The sequence below is a fragment of the Penaeus monodon genome, chromosome 4 (genome assembly GCF_015228065.2).
Source record: "Penaeus monodon isolate SGIC_2016 chromosome 4, NSTDA_Pmon_1, whole genome shotgun sequence".
In the NCBI taxonomy this organism is placed as follows: domain Eukaryota; kingdom Metazoa; phylum Arthropoda; class Malacostraca; order Decapoda; family Penaeidae; genus Penaeus; species Penaeus monodon.
In genome coordinates this window covers 40,179,638-40,200,266 of record NC_051389.1, presented here as the reverse complement: position 1 = coordinate 40,200,266, position 20,629 = coordinate 40,179,638, and the positions used below count along the sequence as shown (strand labels likewise).

At 44.8% G+C, this 20,629-nt stretch overlaps 2 pseudogenes; both read right to left on the bottom strand.

Moving 5' to 3' along the window:
• Positions 1 to 12,569: 12,569 nt before the first annotated feature.
• Positions 12,570 to 16,518, bottom strand: LOC119572555 (annotated as a pseudogene).
• Positions 16,519 to 17,419: 901 nt separating this feature from the next.
• Positions 17,420 to 20,629, bottom strand: part of LOC119572206 — a 6,137-nt pseudogene continuing 2,927 nt past the window's right edge.

The window sequence follows — 20,629 nt, the reverse complement described above, 5'->3', positions numbered from 1 at the left end:
CCTGTGCGTGGAAACCTTTGCTTCCTTGGTGAGTATTTATGGGTATGGACCTCCCACACCGCTTCCGTCCGCAGATCCTGGATGGGGTTTCCCGAGAAGTTATATGGAACTGGATGGAATACCGGGGCGAAAATTACTTTTCCCCGAGGGGGCTCCATGGGCTATTTTGCCTGCTGCCAGGATTAGCGACGAGACGCCTGAAGCATAAAGTTTCCCGAGCTGTCGCATCCCCCTTTACCATACTGTCTCGCCTGTCCAGTAGGAGGAGACTGTGGTAGAGGCGAAGTCGGGAAATTTTTGGCTGCCCATAACCGCGGCTCCCCCGGTACATGTGTTTTGCCATAGTTGAAAGTGGCCACTGATCGCCTCACTGTTTCCCCGCACCCTGGGCCTGTCCATGGTCCCGTTCCAGGTTGTGGGTTTTTTAACCCCCACCCGAAGCCCCGCAATTCTCCCCGGAACTGTGCTGGGATATACATCCTTCCTGGGCCAGAGGTTTGGTAGCCACAGCCCCGACCTCCCCAGGACTCGTGAACCCCTGCAAACCCTTGATGGCCCGGCCATCCCGAAAAGTCCAAAAGTTCCCCGGGGGGGTGAATTTGTGTACAGTGGTAATTCCCGGATGATGACTACGTATACTGGCTTTGGTTGAGGAGGACTTCTTCTGTTTTCCCAGACACCCCCGCCCCTTTATGAAGCTCTCCACATGAGATTTGGGGGCTACCTGTGCTGCCGAAAGCTTGGGGACTAGTGACCCTGAAATAGCTGGGCTCCCTTTCCCTAGCCCGAGGGGTATGGGGGAAAAGGGGAAAAGGGGAAAACGCAAAAAGGGGGGGCAGCTACGTGAAATCCCAACCCGTTTTCCTAACTTGTTTTCCAAACAAACAGGGAGTGATCACGTACCAGGGGGGCAGCATCGCATCATCCCACGACAGACACTCCAGTTTGTGTGCAAAATGGGGCTTCCACAGAAAAAGGGGATGGGGCACAGGGTTGACCGTATGCTGGCCCAAAGTGTCATTGAGCCATCCTCGAGCCTCTGGCTTTCACCAGTGGTACTTGTCCGAAAGAAGGATGGTTCTCACCTGTTCTGTATCGGCTACCAGGGCCTGAACCAGGTGACAACACCTGACACATACCCCCTTCCCCGTATTGACGAGGTGCTGGACTCTTTGTCAGGGTGTGCCTGCTTCACCGTTCTGGACAGCCGGTCAGCTTATTGGGCTATCTCGGTGCACCCTGATGATCGACAGCTTTCAGTGACGGCCATCGACTGTTGCAGTTTTGGAGGCTTCCCTTTGGCCTCTTCACTGCACCAACGACGTTCCAGCGGACGATTAACGTTTTGGCATCTGTCTTGGGACGTCACACCCTCGCATACCTGGATGATGTGGTGGGTTGTGGCATCTGTGAACTTTAGTGAACACCTGCAACATCTGCAGGAGACACTAGCACTTCTGCATGAAACAGGGATGAAATTAAACTTAGAGAAATGCGAGTTCGCCAAGCACGAGGTGAAGCTCTTGGGTTTTCTTGTCGGTCCCGAAGGTGTAAGGCCCAACCCAGAGAAGACTGCTGCCATTGCTGACATGAAGTGGCCTCGCACTGTGCAGGATGTTCGCTGCTTCCTGGGTGCCTGTGGTTTCTTTCGCCGCCATATTCAGAGGTTTGCAGCAGTGGCTAAGCCCCTGACAGCCCTCACCAAAAAGGGGGTGAAGTTTGAATGGGGAGATGCTGCTCAGCAGGCCTTCACTGCTTTGAAGGACACCCTTGTCAAGAACCCAGTGTTGTGTCTACCAAACTTTAACAAGCCCTTTGAGGTGCACTGCGATGCCAGCACACAGGCTTTAGGTGGCATTCTTCTTCAGCACGACTCAGCGGGTGTGCCACATGCTGTCGCCTACTGGTCCCGCACCCTGAAAGACGCCGAGACCCGCTATGCTGTTATTGATCTGGAGGCGCTGGCCGTGGTAGAAGCTGTCCGAGCCTTTGACCCATATGTCTACGGTCGACGGTTTGAAGTCTGGACAGATCACCAGCCTCCAGGTATTTTTCAGGCACACAAAGAGCACCCGCCTGAGCCGGTATGCATATGAGCTTGGAGGCTACGACTTCTTGTTGAAGTACAAGACAGGGGCAACCATGTGCTAGATCTCCTCTCACGACCTGCAGGTGATGTACCTCTGTCTTGCCCATTAGAACAGGCCCAGGAGACCCGTGATGATGCTGCTGATGAGCCAGACCTCACTAGGATGACAGCCGTGCAGATGAGGGAGCACCAGCTACAAGACCCCACGTGTGAGAACCTACTGGGTTGGCTGGAAGGACACCGGGCTGTACCTGGGGAGATACCGCCTGTTGCACTCTCCAGCTTTGAGGTGGAGGAGGGTGTACTGTACTACCTGCGGACGTTTCCTGACCGGGTTGTGAGGCAGGTTTATGTACCCAACCACCTCCAGCCACAGGCTCTGCGACATGCCCACTGCCCTTCAACTGCTACCCATCCCGGGATCCATCGTACTTTCCAGAATCTGCAGGGCGCCTGGTACTTCCCCAATATGCATCGCAGGGTGAGGGAGTACATGGCTAGTTGCCATGTATGCCAGCAGCGCAAGGGTGTTGCAGGACGCAGGCCAATGGAAGGGCATCCACTGCCAGAGGCTCCACTGGTGAGAGTCAGCTGACCTTATGGACCTGCGGGGGTCAGCAACAGGGTTCCGATATGTGCTTTCTATCATGGACCACCACACGCGGTTCATACAGTTGGTCCTTCTGCGTGACAAAAGAGCCAGCAGAGTACTGCAGGCTTTTGTAGACCACTATGTGACTTTGTTTGGGCTGCCTGACCATCACACTGACAATGGCTTGGAATTCTCCTCTGACGAGTGGCGCTCACTTCTGGAGGCCCTGCAAGTAAAACACTCTTTTACAGTGGCCTATCACCCCCAGTCCAATGGGGTGGTGGAGCGCACAAATCGGACAGTGAAGGTCGCGCTGTCGGCACTGGCTCAGTAGCCCACTCATCTACCTGCTGTACGCCTTGCCCTGAACTCGGCCATCCACCGTACCGTGGGGGATCAGCCATTGTACTTATTGATGGGTCGTATGGCGCTCTTTGGGAAGGGCCTGACAAATCGCTAGACTGTGGACCCGGACCTGATACTGGGTCGCCTTGCAGACGCCCGCCAGTTAGCTGTCGAGGTGAGCTGTAAGATGCACGAGACCAACAAGGCCCAGTATGACCGTGCTGCATGCACCTCAGAACCATACGAGGAGGGCACGCTAGTCCTGCGTAAGGTTCTAGGGAACCATGGACCCTTGGGTGATCGGTGGCTTGGTCCCTGCCGCGTACAGAAGCGGTTGGGTCTCATTAGTTATGATGTTTTGGATCTGCAACAACCCCATCGCGCTGTCAGGGTCCATGCTAACCTGATACGCCCTTACACCCCAGCGACCGAAGTAGACTACCTTGAGGAAGCTAACCAAGTGTAGTGCATGTGCAGTGTCGAAAACATTTGTGGTAGTGGGGGTCTTGGAAATTGCATCCCGAACCTGGACAATCTGGACAATCAGATCAGACTTTAGTGTTTTTAGAGTTCCTGAGCATTATATTGTGATATTTCTACATTTGTGATATTCTTACTATCTTTTGTGTTTTAAATACTTTTTGGATTTTTACATGTTTTGATTTGTGCTATTTTTATATATTTCTATATGGTGCTATCGGGTACTGGCACTCCCGGATGTGTGGCGTTTTTCGTTCCGGGGGAGGGGTTGTAGTGTGACGTATTCTCAGATACAAGAACGCACCCGGATTCACGTATGCAAACGGGTGATGGCCATGTTGCCACTTGGTGGTCGCTTCCTTTTTTTAAATGAGCTTACTAACGCCCAACGGTACGCCCTTGCGTCTTTTATTAAACGCCCCACCTCCAGGAGAACGTGCCTTGAGTCTTGGGTTAGAGAGAACTCGTGGTCCACACCCAACCCCTTTCACGACTGAGATAAGTGGCAACCCCTTCGCCGAGTGGGTGGTGAAGTCACCACCGGCAGGCAGTTGGCGTGTAACCTCGGTCGTGAAAGGGTGTGAGTGTGGGCTGAGGGAGATTATTGTATTTTATAATTTTGGTGCTTTTTTTTTATATGTTTACTGTGTTGTAAACCCTGTTTGGATTATATTGAACTCGGCCGTGATTCTGTACACCGTATAACAGACAATAAAGCAGTCGAAGACGGATCCTGGTCTCTCCTTACTCCTGCAGAACTTGGAGGTTAATTTTGCCCGGCTTTCCCCTCATGCCCATATTCATGCCCTATAATTTGCGACTGAGGAATATTCGTCAGCTCCTGTAGCAAGGGTGAGTGGCAGAGCAGCTGCCCACAAACCACTACAATATATATATATATATACATACACACGTGTGTGCGTGCGTGCGTGTGTGTGTGTGTGTGTGTGTGGTGTGTGTGTGTGTGTGCGTGTGTGTGTGTGTGCGTGCGTGCGTGTGTGTGCATGCGTATGTGTGCGTGCGTGTGTATGTGCGTGTGTGTGTGTAGGGGCGTAATTTCTTTGCCTTAATTACACTTTGTGTGTGTGTGTGTATATATATATATACACATACATATATATACACATATATATATATACACACATACACATATATATATATATATATATGTATATATTTTTTCTCCTTTTCTTTTATTTTGGCTAAATTACACCGTTATAGCTCTGGCCGTAGCATTAAAATAAAATTGTTGATGAAAACACCATTTTATGGAACATATTTAGTCATGCTATCCCAACTATCTGTTTGCGTATTGCACTCAGAACACTATCATGAAATTAACAACATCAAAAAGCGTTTGTTCAGGTTCTAAAAATGCAGAAAAAAAAAAAATATTAATCCATTTTACATGCTTTCTATTGGTGCTTGCGTAAACACTGAAATATATCATTGTTTTATTATAAACATATACGTTTTCAATCAATTAACATTCATTAAACATTCATAAAGTATTCTTCTGTGTTGTTAAAAACACTTTTTTACAATATATGTGTGTGCGTATATATATATATACATGTGTTTGTGTTTTGTATGCATGTATGTATGTGTGCATGTAAGTAGGTAGCAAGGTGATGAGAAGCGATGGTGTGGTAGCCAAAGGGAGCAGCTTTTGCATAAGTCTCCCCTGCCAGGTAACAGCCTCTCCATCATCAAGAATTCTGCAGTGCCTCTACATGGCCACCCATGGGTAACTGGGCACCTTGTGGTCCCAGGCTAAACTGTGGGGGATCTCGGAGTAGCAGGAGGCCCCAGGGGTACAGAGCTATGGCCCACCGGCATGTGGACACGCTCTGGATCCGTACCAACTCCTGCCCCCTAGCCACCCTGGGGTAATGGGGCGACTCAGGGGAGGTGGGCTTTGCCAGTCCTCCTCCCCCAGAAGACCCTCCGGCAACGCAGCAAGTAAATGGATATGCTGGGGGGAGGGCTGTTGTCCCTCCCACCCAGCAAGCAAGGCTGGCTGTGGGTCTCGCTGGGAGGGCAAATGTCGGGGTGCAGGATTGGAACGAGAGTTACTCGTCCACAGGCGGATGGGCAGCCCCACAGCCCGCCGACCCCCTTTATTTGAGGCAGGGGCGGCAGAGGTGGCGTGCACCCAGAGTGACCACCCGAGGCTTAACCTCAGGCGAGCTTTCCGGGTAGGCGCTTGGAACATCCTTGCGGTAGGATTTAGCGGCTACCTCTACTATCGCGGGAATTAAAGCGACTGGGAGTTGAGGTGGCTGACCTATCAGAGGCGAGAAGACCTGGTAACAGCACAATCAGTATGGGTGGGTACACCTACTACTGGTCGGGCCGCAGCGATGGTCACCATCTCCAGTGTGTAGCCATAGCCATCTCCAGCCGACTTTAGCCCTCAGTAGCTGAGGTGATACCGGTTCATGAGCATATTATGGCATTGAGACTGAAGCATGCTTTTGGCTTCATATCTCTTATTGCTGTATACTCCTACTGATGTTTGCAAACTTGATGTGAAAGAGGCGTTCTACGCCAAACTCGCATCTGTGGCAGACAATTGCCCCCGGCGAGATATTTCGCATTGTCCTGGGCGACTTCAATGTGGTATCCAGCTGTGAACGAACTGGCTATGAGATGTATGTCGGCCCCCATGGCTCAGGAGCTGATCCCAGCAGCGAGAATATCCTTCTTCTCCAGGACTTTGCTAGGTCCCAGTGAATGAGGATCTCTGGCTCCTGGTACCAGCGCTCCAACTGGCATCACTGGACATGGTACAGCGATACGGGTACAGTGGCCAAGGAGATAGATCACATTCTTGTTAGCACGTGATGGAGGGTTTAATGGAGTGCCGAGTTCTGTGGCACTGACCGTAGGCTGGTTGTGGCTACCCTGCAGGTCCACTTCAAAACTCCCCGTCCCTCCAGTGGCCACCCTAAGGTAGTTTCACTTGGTGAGACTACTGGAGGTGGAGTGTGCCCGTGGGTTCACCATGACAGTCTCTGACCGATTCACAGAACTTGACAACCTGACGGACGCAGTTGCTCTGTGGGAGCTCTTCAAGCGCGTAACACTCGAAGCAGCCCAGGAGTCCATAAGCGTATGCCCGAGGGCAAGGCAGAATTCCATCTCCCTGGAGACATTGGAGGCCACTGAAGTGTGTTGCTTGGCTCAGCTGAATGGTAATCAAGTCTCACATCACTCCATGGTGCTTAGGGCTTGGACACTGCTGAGAAGGGACAAGGAACAGTTCATCAGGAAACTTACTGAGGAAGTTGAAGGCCATTTCTTGGTAAACGACCTTCACCCTGCCTACTAAACCCTGAGAAAGCTGAACTCTAAGCCCTCCTCACAGAAGTCTGCAGTCCAATCAGCGGATGGACGGATCATCTCAGATCATGCTGGGGTTCATGAACAATGGGCTGCATATTTTGAGCTGTTGTACCAGGTAGACCCTTAGCTAATGGAGGTTAGGATGGCGATTTCCAAGCTGAAGAGTGGGAAACTGCTAAAGGCTGGGGGTGAACCTATGGCTTGGGGCCTGCATACAGTCCTGACTGCCATCTGGCAGTCTATTACCATTCCCCCTGACCTGCTGAGGGGCGTAGTCATCCCTCTCTGGAAGGGGAGTGGGGATCTCGCCCACATTCTTCTGAAACGGATCTGCAACCACCTACTCTCAGACCTTGACTTTGCCGATGATGTTGCTATTCTATCTGAATCCTTGGAGTCACTGGTGGCGACTCTTGATGCATTAGCAATGGAGATGTCTTCTGACAAGACAGATCAGACTTTGGTGCCTGTTGGGAAACCGTCACGATCCATCTTGACAAGGACAGAATAAGAATCATAGACGTTGGTCTGGCAACAGGAGCATGAACTCGCAAAGATTAGGTGTCGTACTAGAAGGACCAAGCTGCGTATCTTCAAGGCCTTGATAATGCCAGTTTTGCTCTATGGAAGCGAAATCTGGATGCTATCCAGTGTCCTGGAGTCTTGTCTTGATGCCTTTTGTAACAAGTTCCTTCAACGGATCATGGGGTACAGTTGGCAGGACCATGTGTCTAACCGGCGGTTACACCGTGAGACTGGCATGGGACCTGTTGCATAATCCGGGATCGCCAACTCAGGCTATATGGCCACCTAGCTCGTTTTCCCTGTGGATGACCCTGCTCATCAGGTTGTCTCTTTGCGAGACAACTCTGGGTGGAGGAGGCCTATGGGACGACCCAGGAGGTCATGGTTTGGGCAGCTTGACGAGACCTGTTGCGAGAAATTAGAGATGGGTCGTGGGCCTGCCTGGAGACTCGCCTCGAGGGATCCTCTTGGCTGGAAGCGAAGGGTGGATGCGGCCATGCGCCCCCGTCGGCGTTAACCTCTTGATGATGATGATATATATATATATGCATATATAAGTGTGTTTGTGTATATATATATAAATGGTTAAATAAATGTACACATGCATATTTATAAAGTACATGTATACATGTATGTATGTTATGTGTATGTGTGTGTATATATATGTGTGTGTGTGTTTTACATCTTCTAAAGAGAGATGGACCTTGCCGATGATGCAGTGATCCAAGCGGAGACATTGGAGGTCCTGGAAATAGCTCTCGAGACGCTGCATGAGGAGGCAAAGTCGTTGGGACTCTCGGTCAACTGGATCAAGACCATAGTTCAGAAATTTGGGGACTTGTTGGATGCCGATGTTCTGTGCAAGTCTGCGGTGAGAACATTGAGATCTTGGATAGCTTCACTTATCTTGGTAGTGTAGTGCAGAGCGACGGAGGTTCTGAACGAGAAGTCACTCGACGAGTCGGTCTGGCCTATGGTGTATGGACTCACTCAGTAGAAGTATTTGGCATTGTTGGTATCTGACTAGGACTAACATCAGGCTCTTCAGAGCGCTGGTGATCCCAGTTTTACTCTACGGGTGTGTGACCTGAACACTGAACAGTGATCTGTAGGTACGACTTGTCTTCACAGAATCATGGGGTATACTTGGAGGGACAATGTGTCCAATCAGAGGATACTCCATGAGACTGATTCAAGACCTATTACCAATCTGATATGAGAGCACCAACTTCAGCTCTGTGGGCATGTGGCTCGTTTTCCTGACCAAGGGGAAGACCACGGAACTCTTGGCTGAAGCTAGTCGATCAGATCTGCCAAGATATGCTGGATGTGGAAAGGAAAGCTGCATGAAGGCTTGCTCAGAGGAACCCCAGGAAGTGGAGCCAAAGGCTGCGCGCGGCAAAGCGCAGACATGCATATACCCCCTTATGATGATGAAGAGAGACAGAAAGTCAGAGACACCTATTAAACAGCCTTGGCCATAGTCTTGTTCACCCGGGAACCAGACCGAGCGAAAGTAGCCCTCCGGTTCGGCGGCTGCGCGAGCGTTATGAAGTTTGCGGAACTCACCCCAGAAAACTCCATTTGTTAAGCTCGCCGGGTGGACGAAGCTGCTATGCTAGCAATACTGTTCAACAACTTCTAGGTTGATTGAACGCACCCTAGGCTTGCAGATGTAAGCAGTGCTCATGTAATAAAACTGTCAGTTGGTGCAGCTGAAACTCCGGGCGGACGTCACACCTCAGCTCATGGTTACCATACCGTTTTTGCCCTCTAACTCATTATCAATGTACCCTGATGCTTACATACACGATCAACCACTTTACTCATTTCATTTATTTAAATTTTGTGTATTAATGATTATTGTATTGAAATTGCTATTTCAATAAGTACAATGTATTAAAGGCATTATTATATTAGTTATTTGTGAGAAATATATATTTTCTATAATCTAAGTGTACTCGAGGATGATTAATGTAAAGAAAATATATATTTTCTATAGTCTATTGCTATCCGGAGAAGATAGCAATAGGTCATCATACTCAGTTCATCAAAATACTTTCTCCAAAATGTTTCAGGTGTCTGAGGTATGGACATGGAATCATGACCTGTAAAAACAAACAAAGAAGCAGTAAATGCAGTCAGTTCAATCATAATTTTAAAGACTACCCCAACAAATCCTACTGTTTTCTTGTCATGGTGATCATCCACCCAATGCAAACTCATGTAAAATACACAGAGAGGCCAAGAACATAAACACAAAAAATTTCGAACTTTGAAAAAAAGTTTCAAGAGTTAAAGCCTCTTCAGAAAGAAAAAACGTCAACTCTTAGAGCCCTTGCACAAAACTCAACAAACAGTCAAAACACAAATCACACAAACACCCAACAATTAAAGAAATACACAAACATATAAACAACAGAGCACATAAACATACAAACAGAACATGTAAACATACAAACAACAGAACATGAAAATATACAAACAACAGAACACACAACAACAGAATCCCAGAATATAACATCAGGGTAAAGAACCCCAACGAACCCCAAATACTATAAAACACACAAAAGCCAAAGAGACGAGGCAAACATACCAGGAGAAAACTCACAGAAAGTGATTTAAACACAGCAAAATCAACACAAAAGCCTCACGAAAAGAATTCAGGATTCTCCAATAACGTGGTCCTTACCCACACCACTAAGAGATGGAACTCCAACAAGGAACTACAAAACACAAAAAGATACTCAACTGAAAAAAGACAAAGATTTTTCGTGGATGAAAACAATAAAGATTATAGTTAGTGCAATATCAGATATAATAATCAAAAAAAAAAAAAAAAAAAAAAAAAAAATATATATATATATTACAGAAACAATAAATGAAGTAACACCAATTATCAAAGAAATAATGAAATATTTAAATGAGTAAAATAATTCTCTGCAATATTAGATAGGTCAGCACTGAAAAACAAAACAGATTTAGAATACTTGGCATATAAAGAGCAACTAGATTTGATAGGACTTTGTGAGACCTGGTTAAAAAAGAAAATTAACCCAAAATATATAAAAAATCATAAATGATTACTGGTCTAAAGGATAATATCCAGAAAAAAAATGCTTTAGTCAGTCCAATACTAAAGTCAGATAGATAAAAACCCAAGACACAGAATCCTATCGATTTAAAAGTAGAACATCATGCTAAGGAAAAATCTTTGAAAATATAATAAATAGAAGAATTGTTTGGTGGTTAGAAAAACAGTAAATTAAACACAGATCAAATAGGTTTCAGACCTAATCAACCCACAATTGATGCTTTGCAAATAATAGACTTACACATAAAAAAAAAAAAAGGTATGCCTTAATAGCATGTATTGACTTTGAAAAAGCCTTTGATTCAGCTAACCAGGAAGCAATATTAATCAAAGCGGCAAAAATGGGAATTACAGGCTTACCATTAAAATTTATAAACAATTTTCTGAAAGACAGGAGACTGCAAAACAGAAAAAGAAAAGAACATAAGGGGAGTACCACAAGGATCCCCATTAAGCCCAACCCTTTTCAATATACTAATGTCAGATTTAGAGGTAACAGAAGATGTCCACAAAATAATCTATGCATTTGATGTCACACTTATTAAGTAGAGACTTCGAAGAAGCAACCAATAAATTAAAGATAGGATTTAAAAAGGACTGATTGTAGTGAATTTCCCCTGGCATCAGGCGGGTCACCCCACAGGCTTCCGGGCCGCCTGTTCCCCTGACGCTACGAATCTATATAGGAACTCTACGGACTCCTTCGCCCTGCAAGATGACGTGGCTTTGCTGTTTTTATGTTTTTTTTAATAAGAGTGAATCTGTGTTTTTTTATATCCTCTGACTTACCTTTCCCATTGGTCCGTGATCTACTTATACATCTACACCATTTCTACTGCACGTAACACTACTTATACACTACTTACCTTATATTCTATACTTACCTTGCCTTATTCTTGCCTTTTGTCTTCGACTAATTCACCTTTAGTTTTGTTTCTCTCGTTTTTCTTTGTGTTTTCCCGTTTTCCCTCACGGATCCCTTTCGTTCACTTTTTGGTACTTTCCTGTCTTTTAATTATTTTATGTGCCCATTTTTGTATCGTTTTATTATTTTTTTATTTTACGTATATTTAAACTTGTTTTAACCCCATAATACACTAATTAATAAATAGAATGAATTGCATTATGGGTAAAACCTCACCAAGCGCGGGAAGCCCCAGTATAAAGGGTCAAGCCAGGTCGGTCAGAGGGGGAGAGGCTTTGGTGACAGACCGTTTGGATTTTTAGCTGGCTGACTGGAGCTTCTCGTGCTGTGGTGGGTTGCCTCTGTTCCAAGTAGGTGTATGGTGTGTTGTCTTGTGTCTTGGTTATGTTCGAAAGATTTCTGTGTAATAAATGTATATTATGGATGCTCTTTTTATGTTGCCTTTTTAGCCAGCCAGTGGTGTTATTTTATTGTTCTTTTTTATTGTGACTAGGGATCACTTTCAAATCACCCGAGAGTCATCCTCAAAATACGCCAAACCCACATGTACATTACCTATAGTTGGATAACACGCTACCAAACTAACTAAATTATCCACTACACTGATAGATAGAATTTAAAAATTAATTTATCAGAAAGTAAAATCATGTGTTTCACAAATAAAAAGATCAGACAAATACCAAAAATAGAAATAGACAATAGAGAACTAATATTTCCCACAAATACTTGTATACTAGGCCTGATATTTATTGCTCCAAAACTCACCTGGAAAAAAACATAGAGAATTTCAAAATAAAAGTCTTAAACAGAATAAATATAATGAAGAAATTGTCAACAACAAGTTGGGGTGTAAATAAAGAAACAATGAGAACATTTTATAATATCTACATAAAACCCCAAATAGAATACGGATTAACAATTTATGGGGTAAGTGATAGTGGTGAGATATAAAAAAACTGCAAACATTACAAAATGAAGCAATGCGAATAGCTACAAGATGTTTCAGATCAACACCAATCATTATATTACAAGCATTAACAAACATAGCATCAATAAAAAAAATAAAAGAAACAATGCATCTAATTATTTAAGACACTGAACAAACAAAATGACATGCCAATAAAAAAATATTGACAACTAAAGAAATATTGGAATACAAACTCAATAAAGATAGAATTTGTTTTTATTCATAGAGCACTGGAAACAATTAAAGAACTAAAGATAAACATAAATATAAATATTACACCAAATATCAGTCCATTACCACCTTGGTATGATATATCAAAATACATAGAAACAAATTTTATGGACGGCATTACAAAAAAATATGCTACATCAATTAATACAAAATAATTTTTACATGACTCAACATCAGCAGCAATTTATATAAGAGATTACAATCTTACCACACTATGGATCCATAAGTGACAGAAATTTTGGAAGCTGAACTTTATGCTATCAAACAAGGCTTAACATGTATGCATAACACCAAAATAAAAGAAGCAGTGATTTTCAGATTCAAAATCAGCTCTACTCCTATCACAAACCAAAAACAAATAAACATTTGATATACAAAATACAAACACTATAATAAAAACACTAACAACTCAGAATCACAAAATAATATTACACTGGATCTCAGCACATAAAGGCATAAAAGGTAATGAAATTGCAGCACAATGAATCCCATAAACACACCCCATGACACTAGAAATATCATAAAAATAAAATAATAATAATAAATAAAACAAACAGTCAGAAGAATTGAGAAAGTGATCTTAATAAAATCCTAAACACAAAAGACTACCTAATAAGAAACAACCAACCACAACCATAGACAAGATAAAAAAAAAAACAAAGTTAGATGTATGTCCAACAAGAATTTTAACAAAATATACAAGACTGAAAAAACACTTGCATAGACTAAAACTCGAAAATGACCCTACATGCAGATGGTGCAGACAAGAAGAAACAGAACATCTAAGATGCCCAAAGCAAAGTAAAAATCAATAATCCTAATTTAAATCTTCTAATTACAGGCTCAGATCTACCATCAACTACATGAATATATTTCTACAGTGAACAAATATAATTGACTACATATAAGCTACAAAGAAAATCAGAAGAAAGGATCTTGGGGATACAGACAATATTATAGTCTGAAACCCTATAAAGAGAAGGAGTGTTTAAATGTGTTGTCTCGAATAATTTTTTATAAGAAATTGTGATAATATATGAAATTGACGTGTGGAGAATCATATTTATGGAAGGTATGGTCTTTGTTCATTGTTTAGAAGCAAGTTTTGCTAATTTGAGTGTCTTAGTATATATGGATTATGACAAATTTATCCAGCAGAGATGAAGGTGTCATGGGAAGTATTTTCTTATGTTGCATTGTTGGCATTTGTTGGGAATGTAATTGTATATTTGGGATTTAAAAGTTGAATAATGATTATTTCAGTTGTGTTGGACTTAACTCTTTCATGATTTGGAATCTCAGCATGTCACCAGTAATCATGTGAAGATGGCATTATGTAAGTTAAAGTTCTTGATTATTTTCATATTATAAAATATAGTGATTCTTTGGAATCATGATGTGGCAGTTATAAATTTTCTTTATTTTAATATTATCAAGTACTGATTGTATTATTACTTTTCTTGAACATTTAATTGATATTAAGGATTTTATTAGGCTATGTTTTTCGATGTATAAACTGTTAATGGATACTTATCTGACTATGTATATACAAGTTCATTTTTTCTTCTTCTTTTTCCAGTTCCTACGCATGTGATTTTCTATATTTCAGGTTGAACCTTTTCAACACTAAAGGTTTTATAACAGTTGCTTCGTATTATTGGTGAACCAATTACTTCTTCTTTCTTCTTTTATAGGATTTTAGACACTTTTTGTCTATATCCCCTGAAACCTTTTCTTCTTTCTTTTTATATCATATCTATGATTTTTGTTTTTTGTAGCACTATTTTGGTATGTCTTACTATATAATACTTCTGACCTTCTGGTAGATCTTCTCCTGTAATCAGTTGTTTTACATTTGGATTGGTGATTTTTATTTTGTTTAATGCTTCCAGTAGTAACACTCTGTTTGAATAAAATCTTGGGCAATGAAGAAATAGATGTTCTACTGTTTCTTCTTGATTATTACATCATCTGTAAAAAGGATTAGTTTCAATTTTTATTCAGTGTAGATGGTATTTTAATCTTGTGTGTTTTGTTCTTATTCTTGTAATACATGTGTCTAATTTTCTATTTTTTGGATCTTATCCATGGTTGAGGACTGGTGTTTTGTAAATACTAATTTTTTTGTGTTTAGGGCATTATTTAAATATTCTTCCCAATTCTTTTGACTTTTATTCTTAATTTCTGTTAGGGATCGAGGTGAAGGTATGGGCGAGATCTGTTTCTTTTGGTTTATTCTGGTCCAAGAGGAATAAAGGACATCCATGGAGGGCGACTGCCGTTGGCCAGCTCTCGGGCCGCCACGCTGCCCGGGAAAACATGTACCGATACACATTACTAACGACTCCCACACTCCTCCCCCAATTACATGTGCATCCTAAGTGTAATGAAACAAACATAATTAAAATAACTGTGAAATGAACACAAATTAAATGGAACTTTTGCGTATCCGCAATAATACACTAAATGGGGGAATTCATATAATAGTCATTCAGGTGTCTTGGAGGTTGCCTGGTACGCCGGGGTCTGGGGGTTGAGGGGTGGCTTCACAGGTGCTTTGTAGCTCATGTGGAGCACCTGTCTGGGGCTCGCTACCTCGAAGGCGAAGGTGACGTCTGTTTCTGATCGTGGCTCTGCCGCTGCCGTCCAACCTCAGCAAGTATTGTCGTGGCGCAGTCAGCTCCACCACTGTTCCCGACCGATCCCACCGCCCAGTGACAGGGTTCTAATCCGTGTCTGCTGTCCCGGTTTGAGAGGGGCAAGGTTATGGGCTGTCTAGTCATGACGAAGCGATGAGTTTGCTGCAGAGAGATTCATGGCATGTTCCCTTTCATGTAGCATCAATCCCCATTGCTCACCGTAGTTGCCTGCCTAACAGCAGCTGCGATGGGGACGTGTCCGATCCTTGAAGGGGTGTGTTTAGGTATTGGTTAAGCGCCCTGGTGATGTCGTCGGTGTCCTCCGCGGGAAATGTTACCTCTTAGCAGCCTTAGCAGCCGACTTGACTGCCGCCTCTGCGCGCCCGTTAGACTGGGCGTAGTGTGCTGAGGAGATCCTTAGCTTGACGCACCAGCTGCTGAAGAAGCTTCTGGACTCATGACTGGTGAGGTTAGTGCCTCCGTCGCATGACAGCTCCTCGGGGAAGCCTAGTGTCCTGAAATTGACAAAAGCACTGATGAGGTGGGAGCTGGTGGCCTCTCCTGAAATGTGTTCCACCTCCAACCAGCCTGTCAGCCTGTCTGCGTAGGCAATGTACGAGTTGCTGTCTAGATGGAATAGATCTGCCGCCACTTGCTGAAATCGATACTGAGGTGGAGGCGTGGATATGAGTCCTGTGGGTTGAGAAGGAGCATGCACCTCGCAAATCTGGCACTGGCGACGCTTTTGTTCAACTTCTGCATCAATTCCGGGCCAGTATATGGACTGCCTGGCCCTGCGGAGCATTGAATCTCTGCCCTGATGGCCAGTGTGGAGGTTGTTGAGTATGATGCGCCTGAGGGAGGCTGGGATGACCAAACGTGGGAACCTCTCATCACTGGTGTACAGAACAAGGTCCTCCTGGCATGAGAGGTTGTTTCACATCTTGAACTAAGGTCGTAATGCAGCCTTCTCCAAGTCTTTCCTTTCTGCCCAACCATCGTTGATCACGCACTCATGCAGTAGTTGATAGTCCTCATCCTTAAGGGCTTCCTCCTGCTCTTGCCGCAAGTCCACCACATGTCCTATGTCGTCCTCTACAGCCTCTGCTGCTATGCTTGCCAGCAGCGCAGTTGATCTTCCCCTTGACATACTTGACACGAAAGTTATACATTAATGTCCTCTCCTTCAGGTTAAGGAGTCGGGGGTTATTAATGTCTTTAAGTTCTCTGTCGCCGAAGATCTTGGTGAGGGCCTTGTGGTCGGTGACGAAGGTTAAATCCATGCAGCCTAGGAGGAATAGGCAAGCTTTCTTGAGGCACCAAGCAATTGCGAGTGCCTCCCCCTCTCAGGTACTGTAGTTTTTCTCGCTGATGTGAGGTGGCGGCTGCCGCAAAGTGCTAGTTTACATCCGCCCGCGCAGCACATGAGGGCTTCACGTGACACTGGCAATACTGTTGCATGATGAGGAACCCGACCCCTTGTCGGCTGTAGTCCGTGAGCACAGCCGTGGGGCGTGAGGTGTCGTAGTACCTGAGGCCTTCCGCCACCAGGAGCTTGATAGCTTCTTTTGTGGATCTAAAGATGTTATCAAGGGTGTCGTCCCAGTACACGCCCTTTCCCGCAGGTTTCTTCCGAAGTTCCCTAAAGGACTCCATCATTGGTGCTACCGCCAGGAAGGGGGCTACTTGATTCACAAGGCAGAACCATGACCTTATGTCAGTCAAGGATGGGCGGGATGGCATAGCGAAGTCTGCGATGCTGTTGACGAGGTCGTTACTCGGTTGGTATTCCTCCCGACCCAGTAAGTACCCTGCAAATGTGACGCTTCGCTTGCAGAAGCTGAACTTATGAGGCCTCAGTGTCACTCCATTGTTTACGCACTTCTCTAAAAGGTTGTATGTGTGCCAGAAGGTCTCTGCCATGCTGGAATCGTACAATAGAGTGTCATCGATGCACTTCAGTTTCCTGGGAATGTCAGCTATGATATCATCCAAACGCTCAGTGAAGGCATCTTGTGCTACACAGTGCCCTATGGGGGTCCTGTGGTAGCAGAACCGTCCCCAAGGAGTAATAAATGTTGTTAGCTTGGAGCTCTCTTCATCGGGGGCAATCTGGTGGTACCCGGAGAAGGCATCTACAACTGTTTTGTATGTGTGCTTTGGCACACCTGTGATAAGGTCAAATGGAAGTCTGCTGCGGTGGGTTTAACGGAGGCACGCGTGATTGAGCTTCTGAAAATCCACTGTCCTGCGTGGCTTCCCGTCCTTCTTGGGCACTACCACCATGCGCGCACACCACTTGGTTGGTTCGCCAGCAGGCACTTCTTCGATTATGTCCCTGCTGATGTCAGCATCGATCTGTCGCCGCACCTCATTGTAGAAGTGATGTGGCACGGCAGCTGGCACATGTACTGCATGTGGGCATGCATCAGGCCGTAGGTGGATATGGTGCGCAGGGCCGCTCAACTTTGGTAAGGGTGAGCTCTCTACTGCAAACACCGTGCGTCCATAATGTTCCAACAGCCATCTCTCGAGCCGCTCCACGTTCTCCTCAACCAACTCATAGGGGGCCGTGGCTGGGCAGTTAGGAATCTGTGGTATTTCAAAGGCCTCTGCTGTGCTGACCTGTACTGCCCAGGTCAGCACAGGACGTGGGAAGGTTTGTGGCACAAGTTGCAGGGCTTTGCAGGCTCCTAATGACAGGTAGAGATGTTGCACTCCCTCTGTGATGTACACGCACTCTAGGGTAGTGTTCGTCCCCACTGTTACCTGGCACCGTAGGCTCCCCAGGAGCTTCACACTTCCTCCAGCGACATGGGTGATTATCTTGGGCGAGGGCTGGAGCTAGTGTAGGGGGACCCTCAGGTCCTTCAGGAGGGGGCACCCTGCAATACTCACTTGAGCTCCCGTGTCTGCCACGGCGGTTGTGTGACACGCCGCCTGGGAGGGGGGGCAGACGATGTGCACAGACAGGTGTGCAGAGGCCTCCACGCTTCTATAATCACAGCATTGGATGGTTGATGGTTGCCTCTCGGGGTAAGTGAGAGACACAAGCGCCAGAAGTGCCCTTTCCGTCCACAGCTGCGACACGCAGCGTCACGAGCACGGTACTGGTTGTTACTACCACAAGTGCTGTCTCTACAGTTTCGGCAGCGCCGTCTGCTGCTCTCTACTCCAGTGTGGCTGCTCGTGCGTCCTCCATAGCGGCCACGCTGCTCGGTGCACGCCGTCCCGCTGCCTTTTCTGCCGCCTCAACTATTTCGCACTGGCTAACTACGTCGTTTGTGGACTTAAGGGGGGGGGGAAGCACCTTAACAGTTCTGCTTTCATGTTGCAGTCGCTGAGCCCCATGATTACTTTTCTGCATAACATATACTCAGTCAATGACCTATTGCATTCAGGGCACTGGAAACTGCACTCTCCAGCCATGACACGACACTTAGATACATATGCGGCAACACTAACCCCCTGCTGACTGGGTATACGTTAAAAATCTGCCCATGCTCCCACTTCGCACCGTGGGCCAATCACTACATTTCTCACTATGCCCACTGCTGCTAGTGTTGAGAGCTTCTTGAAATCTTGCCTGTCGATACGCTGCTGGATATCACTGCTGCAAAAAAGTCTCACATAAGAAGCGGCGAGGGGTGGGGCCCATCCACAGATGAAGCCGTAATCCTCCACGCTGACAGCCCATGCCTCGAACGCTGCTGGGGACATGCCTGAGGTTGCTGATCCTGGTCCTGACGGGGGGGGGGGGCTGGTGGACGAGGTGACTGTTGCCCGGTCCATAACCCCGGTGGAGGCGTCGCGGTGTGTTCTGCTGACTGCGGTCTCTGTGGTGTCCAACATAATGGGTAGGTGGGTGGCGCTTGGCTACCACCGCTGACTCTCGCTGGCGTGCTGCTGCCGGTGATGACTTCTAAGGGCGCTGACCGTCGGGGTAGCGCTCCTCCACTGCTTTCTGGCACCTCGCGAGGCATCCTACTCACTGCGCCATGTTAGGGATCGAGGTGAAGGTATGGGCGAGATCTGTTTCTTTTGGTTTATTCTGGTCCAAGAGGAATAAAGGACATTTATGGAGGTCAGTGGGAGACGGCGACTGCCGTTGACCAGCTCTCGGGCCGCCACGCTGCCCGGGAAAACATGTACCGATGAACATTACTAACGACTCCCACAATTTATTTTATTACATTTGATATATCTTTGGTTATGTTAAAAGTTTCATTTATATTATGTGCTGTTTTTGCTGCAAGGTCAGCTATTTCGTTACCTTTTGTGTTTTTGTGTGCTGGTATCCACTGTACTGTTGTTTTTTGTTTGTTTTCTGTTAGACTTCAGATTATTGAATGTATTTCAAGTATAATGTTTTGTGTTTTGGGGGGTTAGTGTCTTGAATGCAGTGTACTGATTTTGAATCTGTGTATATCACTGAGTTTTTTTTTTATGTTGTTTATTGTATATCAATCCTTCTTTTATGGCAAACTGCTCTGCCTCCATTATTTCTTTTGGTAATTTCCAAATTGTAGTGATGTTTTTATCTTTAATGTAAATTGCTGCTGAGGTGGAACTGACTTCTTTTTTGGAGCCATCCGTAAATATCTTTTTATGGTTTTTGTATGTTGTGTTATCCATCATATTGAAATGGTTTGTAATTATTTCTTCAGGTGTATTTTTGATAGACTTTGCATAAATTTAGTCTCTGTGTTTTGGTAAATATCAAACCATGGTGGTATTTGAGATATGCTTGGGGTAATGTTGGTTTTTATTGTGATTTTTAGTTCTATGCATGTCTCCATTGCTCTATGAACTAAAGTTTCTTTGTCAATATTCTGGTTGTATTCCTTAATTGATTCTGTTATCAACTTTTTTATTGGCATAGTTTCTTGTTTTTGTAATATTTTTGCCATCTAGATACATTCTTGCTGTTTTATTGCTTGTAAGGCTATTATTGGAGTGGACTTAAAACAACCTGTGGCTATTCTTGTTGCTTCATTTTGTATTGATTCTAGCTTTTTTAAAACTTTGTTTTTTACTGTTCCATATATTGTGGAGCCATAGAGTATTTTTGGTTTTATGTAGATGTTGTAAAATTCTATCATTGTTTTTCTTTTAGCTCCCCATGATAATGTGAACAGTTTCTTCATTATGTCTATTCTTTTTTGTCTGGAAGTTTTAGTTTTAGTTTTTCTATATGTTTTCCATTTTAGCTTTGGAAAAATCAAATTCTTGCCCTAATATTTTGTGGTTGTTTGTGAATATTAATTTTTTGTGATCTATACTTATTTCGGTTATGTTTTGAATTCTTTTATTGGTGAAACACATACTTTTTGTTATATTTATTTTCAAATCCATCTGCTGCAATCCTCTTATATATTGTAACAAATCACATCT